The sequence below is a fragment of the Aotus nancymaae genome, unplaced genomic scaffold (assembly GCF_030222135.1).
Source record: "Aotus nancymaae isolate 86718 unplaced genomic scaffold, 86718_ANA_hifiasm-v0.15.2.pri h1tg000006l, whole genome shotgun sequence".
NCBI classification, from domain to species: domain Eukaryota; kingdom Metazoa; phylum Chordata; class Mammalia; order Primates; family Aotidae; genus Aotus; species Aotus nancymaae.
In genome coordinates this window covers 74,672,654-74,690,863 of record NW_026988417.1, presented here as the reverse complement: position 1 = coordinate 74,690,863, position 18,210 = coordinate 74,672,654, and the positions used below count along the sequence as shown (strand labels likewise).

Genomic DNA, 18,210 nt, shown 5'->3' with positions numbered 1-18,210 from the left:
CTCCAAACTTTCTCAGGTTCTATGTCTCTTAGTTCAGATTTTAGAGAACAAGAATCTCATTGACTCATGTGCCTGTGGGTTGGTTCCTCTGAAGTTTTTATCCAAATTTCGTTTATTTAGTAGTGGCTGGGGGCCCAAGTAGGAATCATTGCAATTGACTGCCCAGCATCTAGCTACCCCAGGTATCGTGGTAATTCCATTCCCTTTGCCTGTAGTTGGTTTGGGAATGGACATGTGACCCAATTCTGGCCAATGACACCTGAGGGGGGATTTTCTGGAAAACTTCTGGAAATAGTTCCTCAGTTCTCAGATTGAGACACAATGTCCTCTTGAATACCGCTATGTCTACTTGTATTGTCTGGAATTATGGCACCTATTGGCTATTGTGAATAGTGCTGCAGCCTGAGGATGCAAGCAACACCAGAAGGGCAGAACAGAGAGAGAGAGAGAGAGAGAGAGAGAGAGAGAGAGAGAGAGAGAGAGAGAGAAATCTTGAGTCTTGAATGATATCTTTGAGCCACTGAATCAACCCAGTCTGCCTCATCTCTGGATTCCTTGTAATTAGAAAAATTTAGAAAATTTATTATTTAAGTAATTTTAAGACATGTTTAATGTATCCTGTGTCCTAAAATATATAATGCATCCTAACAAGCACCAACTGGATCATGGATTGTTACGGTTCCTCCTTTGGATGGAATGTATTTGTTAGGAAAGCAGGAGAAGAAAGAAAATGAGAGGTATAATTTCTACATGGGTATACCAGAGATGTACTACAACTCTTCTTCTCAACCTCTGCTTTGATGACTTGATGCTTGTTTTGAGTGTGCTGGGTACATTCCCTCTCTCCTTAAAGAGAGCAGAAGATCCTATGTCCTTTTACCCACAAATATCTTAGCTCTAGTAATAACCTAAGAAGGGCCTAATAGGCAATGAGCCCTGCTACCTCTTAGCTGCCAGAAGGAAGGACCTCAAAAATAGAGTTATCATGATAGATTTGACATCTAATATTTACTGAATTATAATTAACCCCATTCAGGAATGTAACTTATCTGGTTACATTCCTGATACACTTAGCAAGCAGTTCATTTTGGCGCATATACAAAGAAGTTTATTAATCAAGGGTAAGTATTTTGCTGGTGTTTTACTGATATATATATTTAAATGGCCAAGTAGTCATTCGATAATATCTATTTTTATAACTTTCCAGGCTTAAAATACTGGGGCTATGTTTTCATGTTTGTGTCATTGAGATTGTTGATTCATCTGTGAGTTAGAATGGGAGAATCTTGGACTTCCCTAAGGGAGCAGGGAAGCTCTATCTAAGGAGGATATTCTTTCCAGATCATCCAAGAGCATGTCTAAGAAAACTATGACTGGCTGTTAAAGCATATGATCAACTCTGGCTTCACAGATGTGTGATCTATGCAGTCATGCACACCCCTACTCGCAGAGGGGCCTCTCTGGGTTAAATATTCTTCTATAGCCATTTTGAAATTCTTAATGATTTTGAGCAAGGAGTCCCACAGTTTTCATTTTACACAAGATTCCACACATTGTGTAGCTGGTTCTGTGTAAGATTCTGTAATTATCTGGATCTGGTATCATCAAGTAGTTATATTCTTGGTCCAGATCAGGAAATAGAATTTTGAACATATCCCTTAGTTCTTATCAAAAGCTCATAGAAAGCATTTGAAGAGACTCTCTGAAGGATTTGTGGCCTCTCCAAACTCTTCTAAACATGCTAAAATCAATTTCTGGATTAAGCCAGACTGGGTACCGATAGTGTTTGGACCTCATCATTTGCTGCTCTCCTTCTCTATTTCCCATTGCTTTATTGAATTGCTTTTGGCAAGCAGCCCTCATATTGAAGGATATCTAAAAAAGAGTGTGTGACACTCGTAAGTGTATTTGGAAAAATCTTGAGGGTATTGTTTATAACATTATCCACTATTCTTACTATGAAGGTCAATAGAAGATATTTCTGTTTGTTCTAGTACCAAACATGGCTGTGTTTTCTTGACCAGTTTACCTGGTTTATCTCTCAGAATCATTTGATTGTGTCACCCTCTTTGTCTTGGTTGTAGGAAGCTTGGGAACATGACTAACTACTGAACCTCAATTTTGTTTTTTGAGTAATAACTTAATCTTTGCTTTCATCTTCTACACCTCATTTCCCTCCACCTTCATTTTATCACCTGCTTATTGTTTTTAAATAGCATTCTATTTTTTGTCCTAATGTACAATTTTGTAAGCTTCCTTAAGTTTTTTTCTGGAATATGGTAATACCCATATATTACCTATTTAAAAAGTTACTTCTTCTTTATATCATGTTCCCACCTGGGAACATATAAGGGATGCATTTTTAAAGTAATAGTAAGATTGGAGAAATTAAGAACAATGATGGTGTTTTCATTATGCAGAGATACAAAAAAGTACGTTTACAATGGTGTTAATGTGAAATATGATAAGGAAAATATTTCATAATAATAAAATATGACTTGAAATGGATAGATTCTTACCCTGTATAATCAATTGTATTTGAGTTTCAATTCTCAATGGCTCTTGAAAAAAGTTCTTCCACCTCTTTGTGTCTCCTTCTCATCTCTGGAGTGGATTTTGACATAAGATATGTCTCCAAATATTTATGAGAGGTGTTTAATATTACTAGAGTTAAAAAAAGAATTGCCTTCAGTATAGCTATTTCTGTTAACACAAATAATTAGTTGATTTTTAATATGGCTACTATTATTTCAATGCTTCTTCTATTTTTTTTTTGGTAAAGAATGGAAGATTGTTAGCATAGTGAATATAAAATAACTTTAGGAAGAAATACATGAAATTGTGATATGTAGTTATGTTTTCTTATTTTGAAACCTGCATTATCTTGTTTTTCTCATGACATTTTTGTTCTTATAATTCATTCAGTATTCATTCAAAAATATTTATTCAGTATTATGTACCAGACATTGTTCTAGGTAATAGAAATACATCAGTAAACAAAAAACACCCTGCCTTCATAGTGCTCACATTCTAATAATTTCCTCCCAAGTCATCTCCATTTATTTCTTGAGTGTATATCCTTTTTTCAGTGCTATATTTTCTTATTAGTGTGTTAAAATCATCGTGACCTGAGATAAAACAGTTGTCCATGTTTGGGGTTTTCCTCCTCCTTCTTTACTCACCAGATAGTTAGAAGTTTCACCTAATTTGCTAGTGAACTATATATTTTACTGATTATGGGGGTTATATAATGTGCTTTATTTATGCTAATTTACATAAATTTCTGATTAATCTACATAGTAGCCTTTTGACCTTTGCACTGCAAATGTAGAGGATAATTAGCCTGTGCAATTTTATAGAAAGAATCCACATCTGCTTTTTTTTAACTTTTGCCTCAATTAACACACTTCTGATAATACATAGATTTTCTTCCAGGCAAAATATGAATAAGTTATTTTCATTCTGGTAGGCACTATACCATTGAGCATTGTCCATATTAAAACTATGCCACTTTTTGTTCAAAGCAAGTAAAAAAATATTTCAAGGAGTCTGTTAATGGAAGATAGTAATTTCTTAGCCACAGTAGCTTCCTTGTTTAACTATCTGAAGGGAAACAAGAGGGTGATGCAATTTGCAAAAAATCATGAGTTTGCAGTTAGGACTTAAATGAATATGTAGCACAATGCCTGGTTAGATGAGGATTTGAAATTTCTTTCCTTGGAGCAATGCTATTTAACTATGTAAGTCACTTCTCTGACTAGATGGAGAAAAGCCACCTAGAAATAGCTTTGTTTGAGGATAATTATGCTGGAGGAAAGAAATTATGACCTTTCTTTGGATAGCTTCACAAAGGCCAAGGAGATGTTAAGTTTCAACTCTATACTTTTCGAGGCTCACTGTTCTGGGAAGCTCTCTGGTGGATTAAAATGGCTCTAGGATGCCACTTTCTTTTCCCAGCCTAAAGGAAACTCATGAGTAAAAGAGAAGTCTTAGTTGGCAAGATGGGCTCAACAGCTGGACTTATAGGTCTGGGTGGAGAGCTGACATTAACTAACAGGTTTACTCTACCTATTACCCTGACATTGCTTTAGGAACAATGGCTGGCTGTGTTACTGTAGCTAGAGAACAAAGACCCTGGACTTCAAGGAGTTAACCTGAATGGAGCAGCATCTCATTCCTTGGGAAAACTGGCTTGGCCTGTGCAAGGATCTGAGCTAGCTGGTGTAGCCCTCAAACAATGGGGAAGGGCCTTATGGGCTGTGAGAATTTTCAATATCAATGTCGTGTGGTCACCACTAGAGCAACTTTAACTGAGAAATGAAAATGACGAATGGGCTGAATGAGCTGAGCAGAGTTTTCAATTTTCTTGAAGCAAGACATTTAGAATATGAATTTTTAGTAAACTGTTAGAGTGGGTGGTGGGTACTAGAGATAGATATTTTTAAATTTGAAAAGAAAAGAAATGAAGTCATTTAATCTGATTATATGTATACTAGTGCATGTCAAGATGTTTGCAAGTGCATTGGCTGCAACAGGTTTTCTAAGGCAGCAAAACATAGTGGTAGACCCTGTAACAAGGAACGTTTCAGCTAAGCAGCATTTGCAGATCAATTGGTAAAATAGCTAATCACGTCTTCCTATAATTAATGTGAGTGGTATCATTTTGAATTAAATTGTTACCACTGATTGTGTCTATAAATCTTCGTGTAGTTCTCCTTACTGTCAGAGAATGTCTGTGTATAGTTTTAAATCCAAACAGTTCTATAATTTTACGATTCCTCATGAGCTGTGGAAAAAAATATTTGGTCTCTTCAAAAACTTCCTCAAATTATTTCAATCTATGACCTTTTCCTATTCTTTTCTATACATAGAAATAGTTTCCTTAGAATCTAAGAAAGGCTTTATTTGGTTCTCTTGGCCTAAGTCATCTCATCATAGGGCTTAAGTTTAGAGCTCTTGTTTTTCTGTGCCCTTAATGCTCCATTAGACATTATGAACTTTTTTTTCATCTTCATTAAGATTGGTTGTAATGCCCACGGGCCCCAGCAAACTTCCCAAGGACATGTTACACAATAGTGGTTCAGCAGAGTGTGAGAACTGGTTTCCCATGGAGCTGAAGGGTGAACTAGAACACATTTCTCTTTTCTGTTTCAAGAAATATATAAAATATTTTTAAAACTAAACATTTAATGGCTGTAAGAAATTCTGGTGATAGGATAGATTAGATTATCAGAAAAAACTTTCCTGAAACACATTTAAAAATACGAAATAAGATATTAAAACTTACATACATTTATATTATATATGTAATTGAGTTGGAAGCAGAATAATGGAATTCTTTGGATTAAGGTATGATACAGAAGTTTGACTCCATACAATTAAGCCAAGTTTCAAAGCTGTTTCCGATCTGGGGTATATGCTGATCACAGGTGATCCAAAGCTTGGGTTTTTTTTTTCTCCAGTGGAAAATAACTTTTGTTGAGACCCCACCAACTGCAAAATCTGTTCCTGGCATTAAGTTCCTTCTTCCTAACAATTCGGTCTTTCTTGAGTGGTCCCATGAATGCTTTCTTCTCCTCCATGGTCTGGAAGCGGCCATGGCCAAACTTGGAGGTGGTGTCAATGAACTTAAGGTCAATCTTCTTCAGAGTCCGCCACTTGGTCTGCACCAGCAAGGACTTGTGGAGGGTGAGCACTCACTTCTTGGTTCCCACCACACAGCCTTTCAGCATGACAAAGTCATTGGTCACTTCACCATAGTGGAAAAAGCCACCCAGAGGGTTGATCCTCTTGTCAGACAGGTCATAATCAGTGGAGGCATTGTTCTTGATCAGCTTGCCATCCTTGATAAAGTAGCCCTGACCGACCTTACAGATCTTCTTGTTGATCTCAGTGCAGTGATTGTAGCCTTTCTGCCCAGCCGCGTGCCACAGGGAAGGCCACATGGGCAGGATGCCATGCGCCAATACAGGCCACCTTGCTCAGGCCTTGGTGGGTCTTGCGGGGCAGCTTCTTGGTGTGCCAATGACTGGTGACCCCTTTATAGCCTTTGCCCTTGGTCACCCCAATGACGTCGATCATCTCATCCTGCCCAAACACTTGGTTCACAGGTACCTGCTGCTCAAGCCTCTCGTGAGCCCAGTCCAGCTTCTTGGCCACAGTGCCTCTGTTCTCCTGGATCTCCATCAGATGGGCCTTCTTCTGGTGCAGAGGAAGCAGGCACATTTGGGTGTGGGCAATGATGTGGGTGACTTGGCAGTACTTCTTCATGCTACTGTAAGTCCTTCTCCAGCTGCTTCTTGCCATCCTCATCCTGCCATTTCTTGCAGTACTTGGTGAAGGCCTTCTTCTTAGATTTATGACAGTTCTTATAGAAACACCTCTTGCACTCATCACTGATGTGCTCAGCGAAGACGGTCTTGAATGTCTGGAGGCCTTGAGGGGTTTCCATGTAGCCCACAATGCCCACAACCACCATAGGTGGTGTCTCCACAATGGTCACAGACTCCACCACCTCCTTCTTGTTCATCTTGGATCCTGGCCAGTCAACTTCCCGCACGATATGGGTCATGCCAGCCTTGTATCCCATGAAGGCTGTGGGGTGGACCGGCTTGGAAGGGTCATCCTTGGGGAAGCTTTTCACCTTCCCACGATGCCTGCTGCTGTACTTCTGAGGCAGGAAGCCGAGGGACCCATGTCTGGGAGTGGAGAACGTTCTGTGAGACATGATGCCATCAAATCCCGCTGGTCAAAGCTTGGGTTTTAATAGGCCACACGTACACTGAAGTAGGAAGCAGCCTAGGGGCCCAAGCAGGTTGGAAGGTAAGATCAGAGTTTGAATGTAAGCCCACAACCCCCAAAGGCAATATGCTTAGTGGATGTGCCAGAAATTTTTCTGCCCCAGAGATGATGTGTTTTAGTTTTGGCTTGGGTTTGGAACAAAAAAATAAAAATTACCTCCTCTGATAATTCCTTAGCACAAGCTTCCACTCACATGGGATTGGGACTTGAATACACAGTATCTTGGAGGTGCCAAAACACTCCAAACTGTATTTAATGTGAGATGGCCCTGGCTGGTATGGCCTCTGGGTGGCAAGTAGAAGCAAAATGAATTCTCCCTGAAGGTATGTACTTTAAACAGGACCTCAAATATTTCCACAGATGATGTTCCAAGTAAGATGAACTCATTCATAATATAAAAAATCCTTATAGACATGAGAAAATAAGCCACTATGCCCTGAAATGATCAGATGTTAAACATATATATAATTAAAAAGTTGAGGGTATTCATTTTACTCTCAACAGTAAGACAAAGATGACCACTATCATTGCTTTGTATTCTCCCCTGGGGCAAGAATGAATCAATCAACAGTGGTGTATGTTTGTATATTTCTAACTAATAAATAATTAAAAACACAATATGTCTGTATTTGTTTTTAGGGCCTCCATGACAAAGTACCAGAGAATTGGTGGCTTAAACAACAGAAATTTATTTCCCCATGGTTCTGGAGGCTAAGTCTGAGATCAAGGTATTGACAGGGTTGGTTTCTTCTGAGGCCTTTCTGCTTGTCAGATGGTCATTTTCTTTCTGTGTCTTCACATAATTTTCCTCTGTGGGTCTCTGTGTCCAAATGTCTTCTATAAGGACATCAGTCAATTGGATTAGGGCCTACCCTATTAACCTCATTTTTATATAATTATCTTTAAAAAGAACTTATCTACAAGTACAGTCACCTTCTGAATTATGAGGAGTTAGGGCTTCAGTATGTAAATTTGGGGGCTGGGTGGTCATAATTCATCCCATAACAATGTCCAAAGGTGGTAAGAGCTGTAGGAAAAATAAAGTGAGAAAGGGGATTAGAAATATCTAGGGGCTGCAATTTTAAGTTGGGTTGTTAGGAAAGATCTCAGTGAGAAAGTGGCATAAGCACAGACTTCAAGGAGGTGAAGAAGCAGTCCCTACAGAGGTCAGGGGGTTTCTGGTGTGTTCCAGAAAAGCAACAAGACACATTTCACATCCACAATACCAGCAATAACTAACAGATCTGAGGATACCAATTTTTGGCAAGGATATGAAGAAATGGGAACTCATACACTGTTGGTGGGATGGTTATAAATTGCTATAAATGGTTTGGAAATATTTAGGCATTTCTAAGTCAGATTGAAGATGATAACATAACAGTTCCATTTTTAGGTATACAAACAAAGAAACTTGTATCTAGATATCAGGAGAAAAGTATAAGAATATTCATGGCAACCTGGCAACAGTTCACAGCAGCAAAAAATTGAAAACATCCCAAATGTCAATCAATAGAAGAATAAATAAATAAATTTGGTAATTAATAAACTACCATATAGCAGTAGAGGTAAGTGAAATATACTTACATATATCAACATGGATGATGATCAAAAACAAAATGTCAAGCATGTATACTATGAGGTTCTAGTAAGTAAAGCTCAAAAACAAGCTAAGCTAGACAATGTCATTTAGGGACACACACACACACACACACACACACACACACATACACACACCCCTCTCTGTGGCAAAAGCCCCCTCAAAAGCAAGGGAATGATTAACAAAATTCAAGATGGAGTTCACTCTAATGAGGAGGGAGGGAGGTGGGTTGAGAAAGAGTATACAGGGAAACTTAAAGGGGTTCTTATTCTATTTCTTAAGCTGGTTTGTTACTACGTAGGTACTTAGCTATTCAAATATGAAAATCTTTGGCATGTTAAAGTTAGTATAGCTAAGGTATATCAATCAAGAATTACAGGAATCAACACATAGAAGATGAGTAAAGAACAGATTTTTGTTTTCTACATCTGGTGATTGGGAAAGTACATCCTCTTTAAATCAGTGTGAGAAAATAGTGTTTTCTTTAAATACAGTCTGATGTCTGCATGGTATTTTGTTTTGTTTTTTTATTTAAGCAGATATTTTCTATGAGAATTGGGGAAATGGTACATAATTCCTTATTGCAATATTAATGCTATATTTATTAATGCACTTTTTCATATATTAAAATAAACTAATATTTTATGTCTGAAAAATGGAGAAGCAGATTCAGCACTAGGCAGAATCCAGAGCACAGTCTATTTCAATGCAGGTAAAGTCTCAAGCACTGGGCGAGCATGATGAACCCTTATTTAGACATCAGTTTCTTTCTTTTTTTTTTTTTTTTTGAGACAGAGTCTCGCTCAGTCACCTCACCCAGGCTGGAGGGCAGTGGCAGGATCTCGGCTCACTGCAACCTTCGCCTCCCGGGTTCAAATGATTCTCCTGCCTCAGCCTCCTGAGTAGCTGGGATTACAGGCACACGCCACCATGCCCAGCTAATTTTTGTATTTTTAGTAGAGATGGAGTTTCGACATATTAGCCAGGCTGGTCTTGAACTCCTGACCCCAGATGATTCACCTGCCTAGGCCTCCCAAAGTGCCGGAGTTACAGTAATGAGCTATTATGCCTGGCGGACATCCATTTCTTTTCTTTCAGCTAACAGGGATATTTAGCTTCTCTGACCAGCTGTGCCTGTTGATGACCCAATACACTACCAAAAAAAGATAAAATAAACTCAATTTCCTCACAACGGAGTATTGCAAATGTGTGATTAAAAATTCAAATCATTTTCCTTGGTGGCATGTATTCAATCATGGTTCTACATAAGCTTTATACTTCATCTGTGAGCATGTTCACATTTGTTTCCTGACTTGAGTCTTAAATAACCCTTAGAGGTAGGTAAACACTTGGAATGACAGAGGAGGCAAATGATCTTAATGCCATTAAGTCCTCTTGTTGATAAATGGAAGGGTTAGAGTTTGAGTTCAGATCTTTTCATGTCTAGTCCTGCACCCTTTCTCTTACAACATGTTGCCTTTCCCTAGTTCCCCAGTTTGCTGTTTGGGGAATACATCATTTAGGAAGGATTTTTGTTAGAAGTAAGTAAGAAAAAACACAAACAGTGGCTTATATAAAGAGTGGTTTATTCTTCACACATCAAGTCCAGGGCAGGGGTAGGCACTGCTGGTGCTGGTTTAGATTAAAGGCTCTGAATGATTCTGACTGATGTCTCTGTTCTCTTGTGATCACTATAGTTGTGGCAGCTTGATATACTGTGTCGTATTCAAGGCAAAAAGATAAGAAGTGGAAAGGTGATGCCAATAGCTTTTCATCTGCATCCTTTTGTCCAGAATTGTGACATATAAATATCCCTTATTCAAAGAGATGCTGGAAAATTATATTGTGTTGTTTGTTTACTATTCTCTATAGCAAAGGCAGGAAAAGGAGAATAAAGTTGAAACGAAGCTGAGGTTTATGTGATCCAGCCTACAGTGTGCGCCAGAAGAAACTGGAGACATAGCTGAGATGCTGATGTTGAAGGCTTTGATTAGTTAATATCTGTGTAACCATTTTGTTTTTGAGCTTCAGAAATTCTTTGTAAACCCTTTTTCTATGGGTTGTTCCACCAGTGGACCATAAGTAATTACTGAGATTCTGTCAATTTAAAACGGGGATCGCTAGGAAAGTTAACACAACCATCAGCAGTTCCTCTGTGTCAGGTGACTTCCTGATCAATCTTGTGTACTTTTGCTTTTACGTAACGTCAGACAACTTGAGGCCTAAGAGATCAAATCAGGGTCCAGATGCTAAGGGCTACAAGACATAAAGAGCCATCCTTGCTCTCTTTATATATACATCTATGTAAACCTCTGGTATATACTATAAAACAATGGTTGGCAGACGTTTTCTGTAAAGTGACACATAGTACATATTTTAAGTACTACTATTGTCTTTCTGTTTCAATAGAACTCTTTTTTTTTTTTTTTTGAGACAAGGTCTCACTATGTTGGCCAGGGCTCAAATGATTCTTCCACCTCAGCTTCCCAAGTAGCTGGTACTAGGCATGCACCATCATGCCCAGCCTATCAACTCTGCTATTATCAAGCAAAAATAGCCATGAAAAATATATAAATGAATGAGTGTGACTGTAATCTAACAACATTTTATTTACAAAAACAGGTGGAGGACTGGATTTGACACCTGGGTCATAATTTACCCACTCCTGCTCTGGAGAGGGGCTCTGGAATAATAATCAGAGAATATGAAATAATAGTAAAACCTAGACAGTGTTCATTGTGTGCTAGACCTTGCTCTAAGGCCCTCTGAAATATTATTTCATTTAGTTCTCATAGTAATTCTGTGAGGTAGATACTACTAGTAATTCAGTTCACAGATGAGAAATAAACATAGGAAAGTTGTTTTGTCCACAGCCCCCGACTGGTAGAATCCTAGTGGGTCTTCCAACTCAGAGAGTCAGCTTCACTGTGTGCGTGCTTCTAAGATGGTTTTTGTAAGTGTCTTTCAGCAAAATTAAAGAGTTAATAAAGCCAAAGTGTGCTTCTCCATAAGCCATCTGTCCACCCGTAGATCCGTTCATTCATTCATTCAACCAAGTTAACAAATATTTACTTATCGCCTCCCCTGTGGTAAGCAGTGCTCTAGGAAGTGGTGACGCAGCAGTAAACAAGGCTGACATGACCCTGCCCTTGTGGGACTTGTCATCTAGTAAGCCCAGCCAGCTGGGTAAGTAAGAAAGTAAACAAAGACCACACCAGCAAGTGAAGGAGGTCAGACGAGACAATGTGACAATGACTGGGTTTGCCCACGAAGGATTCCCTGAGGAGGTGATGCTCAATTTGAGACACAAATAATGGGAGAAACCAGCCAAAGAAAGTTTTGGAAGGACAGGCATTCCTGGCAGAGAGGAAAACAAGTGTGGCACCCTGAGGTGGGAATGAACCTGGCCAGAGGGATATGTAGCCCAATGCGGAGAGGGCCAGGCAGGCAGCTGCAGAGTCAGCCAGCGTGCTGAGCACAGAGGACCTTTTAGGCCAAGACCTAGGATTTAAGTCTTATTCTAGGTTTGGTGAGAGATGCTTGGGGGTTTTAAACAGGAAAGCTAGTGATCTGGTTTGCTGTTTGACATAATTACTCCAGCTACTCTGAGGAGATTACAGGAGGGACTAGAGGTGAGGCAGGAGGCTGGTTTGGAGGCCAATACATGAGTCCAAGTGAGAGAATGTGGTAGTTTGGCCTGGAAGTTAGGAGTAGAGAGAAAAGGAGTGTGAAGTTGTGGGTTTTTATTTTCGTAGGTAGGGTAGACAGAAGTGGTGGGTAGCTTGAATATGGCTGAGAGGAAGAGGGTAGTCAAGAGAACCCCCATGGCTTGACTTGAGCATATGGTAACATTTACAGAGATTGGGAAGTCCAGGAGAGAAGCAGATTTGGGAGGAAAAGGGGCAATCAGGGGCTCTTTTTTGGAAAAGTTAGTTTTGCCTGAACATTATATAATCAGGTGGAGATGTCAAGTAGACAGATATCTAAATCTGGATTATAAGGTGGAAGTTACAACTGAGATAAAAATTTTGGTTACATGCATGTAGGTAATTATGTCAATTAGGTTATTTCCTGCTACATGTAACAGGAAACCCAAATTGAACTAGGTTAAATGATAAGGGCATTTATTATTTCACGTAAGAGGAAACCTGGACATACGTAAGCTTCTGGATGAATTCATCCACTCCTTTTTTTTTTTTTTTAAACAGAGTCTTGCTCTGTTACCCAGGCTGGAGTGGAATACAGTGACATGATCTCAGCTCACTGCAACCTCTGCCTCCCAGGTTCAAGCGATTCTCCTGCCTCAGCCTCCAGAGTAGCTGGGATTACAGGCACCCACCATCAAGCCCAGCTAATTTTTATATTTTTAGTAGAGACAGGGTTTCACCATGTTGGCCAGGCTGGTCCCAAACTCCTGACCTCAAGTGATCCACCCTCCTCAGCCTCCCAAAGTGCTAGGATTATGGGCGTGAGCCACTGCACCCAGCCTCATCCAGTACTTCAATGAGATCATCAAAGACCCAAATATTCCCTTCTTTTCATTATACTGTAGTAGTGTCTTCCGTATCCCAAAGTTTGTTGCTTCATAGCTGAAGTCAGAGCTACAGGGTTCCTTATTCATATTGGAAGTGAGGGAGGGGAGGAGGAGGAAAAGAGAGAGAAAGAGAGAGAGAGACTGGCTAACTATGGCTTTCTCTTAAGAACAAAAAAGGCTAACTGTGGACTTCCTCATTCATATCAAAAGGGAGGGAGAAGAGGAGGAATCAGGGGATGAACTGGCTAACTATGACTCTCCTTTAAGAACAAGAAAAGCTGATTTTCCAAAAACCCCCAGCAAGCCTTTGCTGATGTCTTATTGATCCAAATTGGCTTAGGCCCGACCACTCCTGAACCAGTCACTGACAATGATCGTAGGATTTCCACTATTGGCGTAGATAACGTATTTTGTACCTGGAGTACAACCAATTTGGGAAGCCAACCTCAATGTCCATTATGTAAACCCATGAAATCATATGGGGAAAGGTAGAGATACAGAATAAGAAAGAGCCCAGGCCTGTGCCCTAAAGAATTCTAATAAAGCAAAATTAAAATCTGATATTTTTATCCTTCTTCTTGGATTCTTTTTTATACCCACATGCCTGAGTAGAGCACAGCTGTACAGAACACAGGTGGGTCAAAATCTATCCATGACTATACATGTGAAATTTGCATAGTCACCAATGACAATTCTATATTCCATATGCTGAGAAATAAAATCATGGATGATGGATGGATAGAATGCTGAATTTTCAAAACCTCTGAATAGTCAGAAGTTTAGGTTGGTACCAAAAGGGAAGGGATATGGAGGAAAGATAATAGAGCAAGTTTGGCAGGGCATTTGGGCTTTCTTGTATTTATTTGTTTAGAAATCTGTTTCTTCCTTGAATTTCTGAACTCCTTCGGTGAAGGGATTGTATTTTATTCACTTTTGTGTTCTCAGGGCTTAATGGCATGCTATGTCTGTAACAATGTTAAGTAAATGTAAGAAGGAAAGGTAGGGAGGAACATTAGATGGAATGAAATAGGTTGACATAGGACTATAGTTACATAAAGGAAATTAATAGTTTTGTATTTTTGTTTGAGGCTGTCAGCTATGTTATAAAACCTGGCTAGAGGAACCCTATGTTAAAAAATAAAAACGTTTCCTAAAAGGCCCCAGTAGTCTTCTTAAGTCAGTGGTTCAAGTAGGGGTGATTTTGCTTCCTGGGTATATTTGTCAACATCTAGAGACATTTGGGGTTGTCACAACTTGGGTATGGGGGTGTGCTATTGGCATCTAGCGTGCAGAAGCCAGGGATGTTACAGAAACATCCTGCAATGCATAGGACAGCCCCAACAACCAAAAATTACCCAGCCCCCAAAATGTTAATAGGGCTAAGGCTGAGAAACCCTGTCTCAATTACACATTGATTTTCTGCTTAATAATTGTGCATTTACTTTCCATTTCCTTTTAGAATAGAGCTTATAGTCATCCAGGGAACAATCCCTGGAGAAGAGCAGAACCAATCCTGAATTTTAGGGTCATGTGGAACTTTTAAAAATATAGTCGGCCGGGCGCCGTGGCTCACGCCTATAATCCCAGCACTTTGGGAGGCCGAGGCAGGTGGATCACGAGGTCAAGAGATCGAGACCATCCTGGTCAACAAAGTGAAACCCTGTCTCTACTAAAAATACAAAAATTAGCTGGGCGTGGTGGCACGTGCCTGTAATCCCAGCTACTCGGGAGGCTGAGGCAGGAGAATTGCCTGAACCCAGGAGGCGGAGGTTGCAGTGAGCCAAGATCGCGCCATTGCACTTCAGCCTGGGTAACAAGAGCAAAACTCCATCTCAAAAAAAAAAAAAAATATATATATATATATATATATATATAGTCAGCCCTCTATACCCATGGGTTCCACATTCGAGGATTCAACCAAGTGAGGATGGAAGATATTCAATCAATCAATCAATCGAATAGAAAATAAAAATAATACAAAAAAGCAATAGAGTATAACAATTATTTACATAGCATTTACATTGTAGTAGGTATTCTAGATGATTTAAAGTGTGCAGGGGGATGTGCATAGGTTATATGCAAATACTACATCATTTTATATGAGGGACTTGAGTATCTGCAGATTTTGTTATCTGTGGGGTCCTGGAGCAAATCACCTATGGACGCTGAGGGACTACTCGCACATGGTGTGTTTGTGTAGAATTTACAGAGACACCTTGGTTATAAATAAGTTGAGCTCTACCTGCTTATATCCATTTCTCTTGATAGAGACTTCACCATTCTTTCTATGAGGGCCTAATTTGGCACACCCAGAGTGCACAGCATATATTAAGCAATAAGCAGGTGAATGAAAAGCTGTGTAATGAAATGTGCCCTGTTTTCCATCTCCGCACTCCCCAAATGAGGAGTACTCAATGGCACAGCACTAAAGCATGTAACAATGCTGTCCTGTCCACTAGAGTTTTCTATTTGGAAATGATCAGTAGGCTGGTGTTCCACGAGCTGAAGGATGCTTAAAGAGGGCTCCACACAGCTGTAAATATCCTGGGAGATCCCCAGGATAAGGCAGGGAGTGTTTGGATAGTTCCAAATCTGGCAGACTTCTGTGCAATCACATCTGTGTGCATACTTGTGATGTCTCTCATTACAATTTTAAATGATGAGCTTGTTTTTTAATGAACATAAATTGCCTTCAATAGACTTGGTGATTGAACACAGTAAATATTTTTCTGTGACACTAAAAATAGTAATAACTCTAGAAAGCACTTCTCCTTTCTGTTCTGCAAATGCTTATCTTCCTATAGCACATGACCTCTTGACTGTGGTCACTTACACACATACATCCTTCTCACTGCCTCTGTGGCCATCTTCTTTATTAGAGTTCTTTCCGGGCCTAGTCAGATCCCACTGCCTTTGGTAAGGCTGAGCTGGCCCGGGGGATCTGTTGCCCTTGGTGTGTGCCAGCATGTTGGGGGTTGAAGAATGCCTTTGGGAAAAGCTGCTGGATTTGGGACAGAAAGGGCCCTTTTATAACAGGCTGCCTTGTCACATGTCTGGGCTCCTGCACCTCTGTTCCTTATAGCAAACAAACAGCTTGTTCTTTCCGCACATTTTCCGGGGCCTACCATCCCCTCAGGAGCTGCTCATGCAAATTATGTGTGGCAAAGGTTGTCCTTCTCTGTCTTATTGTCCTTCTCTGTCATATTTTTCTGTGAGCGCTCATCTCTTCATTGCTGTGTCAGCAGTCTTGGTATAAGAAATAAAGATTCCCCACCATCTAGGCAGCAAGAATGTATTCCTGTACCATGCCCTTGGTGGGGGAGAGGGGACTTATGTTACAAAAAAATCTGTGCTTGTGGTTCCAGGTCTGATGATCTATAGTAGCACTGAAAAAGTAGCTTTTTTTTTTTTTTTTTTTCAAATTCATATTGAGGACAAGTGGATTAGAAATGGAAAATAAGAATAAACAGCTCAGAATAAAGTTCACAGATATTCAAAAGGACAGCTTTTAGACATTTCCCTTTAAGGTCACTCCGTATTTCCAGAATACTAGTGCATTTCTATCTTGCCTAATTGTTTCAGAAAAATGAAGTGTTGTTGTGCAGGAAGAACGGGTTTCTGTTGATTCTGCCACTTTGTTTTCTCACATTATCCCCTTAAAGTCAATATATTCATATTTTGGTAATCTCATAGAGAAAATGTAGAAAATATTGCTAACATCTTTCCTTACCATTCAAGGTAGTTTTCATGATGTAGATAAATCTCCCTTTGTTGGGGTGGGATAGGAAGGGGGCTGGAGCAGGAAAAGGGCTTCAGGGCTTCCTAGCTCTAAGATATGGCTTTCTTCACTGCTGTTACAGTGTCACAGGAAAGGGCTTGCCCTCAAATAGGCTGCTTAGGAGCAAAGAGGGTTCTTGTCAGAGAGGCTGCTGCTGCTTGGGAAGGAAAGGAGAAGAGCTGTGAGTCCATCACCCTGTTGGCAGTGAGCCTGGTGGTTACAAAGGGGAAGGCTCCATACACAAAGCACAGGGGCTACACTTTGATTTCTGAATGGAACCCTTCTGGCACCTCTTTCCTGAAGCTAGATCCTCAGGAGCTAATAACATAGACTTTCAAGTGTTTTGTAAAAACAGGCCTACTATTAATGCGTTCAAGTAAAATAAATTTATTATTCAGATTGCTAAGAAAATGGCATCCCCATAATTATCTTTCATTTTCCTGTAAATGTGCAAAACACTCTGTGGTGTTTTGAAAATTTTCGACCTTTGTATAATGCTAAATGAAGGCCCCAGGCTTACTAACTAGCTCATTGAAAAATGTGTTCTTCAGGCATTATTGTGAAGAATGCAAATGAGGATGCATCTCAAGGAAAGGGAAAGGATGGAACAGACCAAATCCTACTACACAGCTCTGCTACATATTTACCTGCCAGTTCGGTGAGAGTGATAGGAACTGGACTAACAATAAGCCTAAAGAGTCTCCCCTCACCCGGTATGTAGAAGAAAACATGATTAGAATGGGTTCTTTCCAACTACATCCAACCAGAACAGTAAAGAAGCAGGCCTGAGAAACACTAGCCAAAAGATAGTATTTACTCTCAGTAAAGAACAGAATCTAAAGGAGGGTTTCACAAGGAAGGAGTTACAAACTGTTGTGACACTGGGTGCAGCAAGGCCCCATGAAATTAGGGCTGAGAAATGTCATTGGATTGGTTGATAAAGAGGCCCTTGGTTGACCTCGGAAAGACAGTTTCAGGAAAGTGGTTAAAGTACTAGAAGAGTTTTAAGTGAATGGAGAAATGAATTTGTGATAAAGAAATAGAGATGGTGCCTATGGATTATGCTTTCTAGGGTTGCTCAGGAGAAGAGGAGCAAGCTAGGAAAATTGGCCGGAGGAAGACATTGAATTAAAGGAAGGTTTTTATTAATTGAAAAGCAATGAGAAAATTTGGAGGTTGAGAGGAAGGAGCTATTGAAAACAAAAGGTTAAAATACAGGAAGAAAATGCATGGAGAAGCCCCAAAGAATATGAGAAAAGATGAAAATCAATGCACAGAAAGAGAATGCCTAGTCCTTAGTGATGACAGGGAATGAGGTTGGGAAGAAGCATGAGTATGGATAAATTTGGTGATGGCGAGGAGGAAGAAGTTGAGAATATTCATTATGAATTGTCTCTATTTTTCTGTTATGTCAGAGGCAAACTCATCTCCTGAGAGCAGCAAATAAGGAGTGGGGTAAAGGGCTCTAAGATAGGGTCGAAATATCCCCTTTGTGAAATA

At 39.8% G+C, this 18,210-nt stretch overlaps 1 protein-coding gene and 1 pseudogene across 4 annotated transcripts in view; one reads left to right on the top strand and one right to left on the bottom strand.

Moving 5' to 3' along the window:
• RASGEF1B (RasGEF domain family member 1B) overlaps window positions 1-18,210 on the top strand; it is a 605,535-nt gene that overhangs the window by 260,547 nt on the left and 326,778 nt on the right. The gene's annotated exons all lie outside the window — the stretch shown is intronic.
• On the bottom strand, window positions 5,424-6,727 carry LOC105713330 (large ribosomal subunit protein uL3-like; annotated as a pseudogene).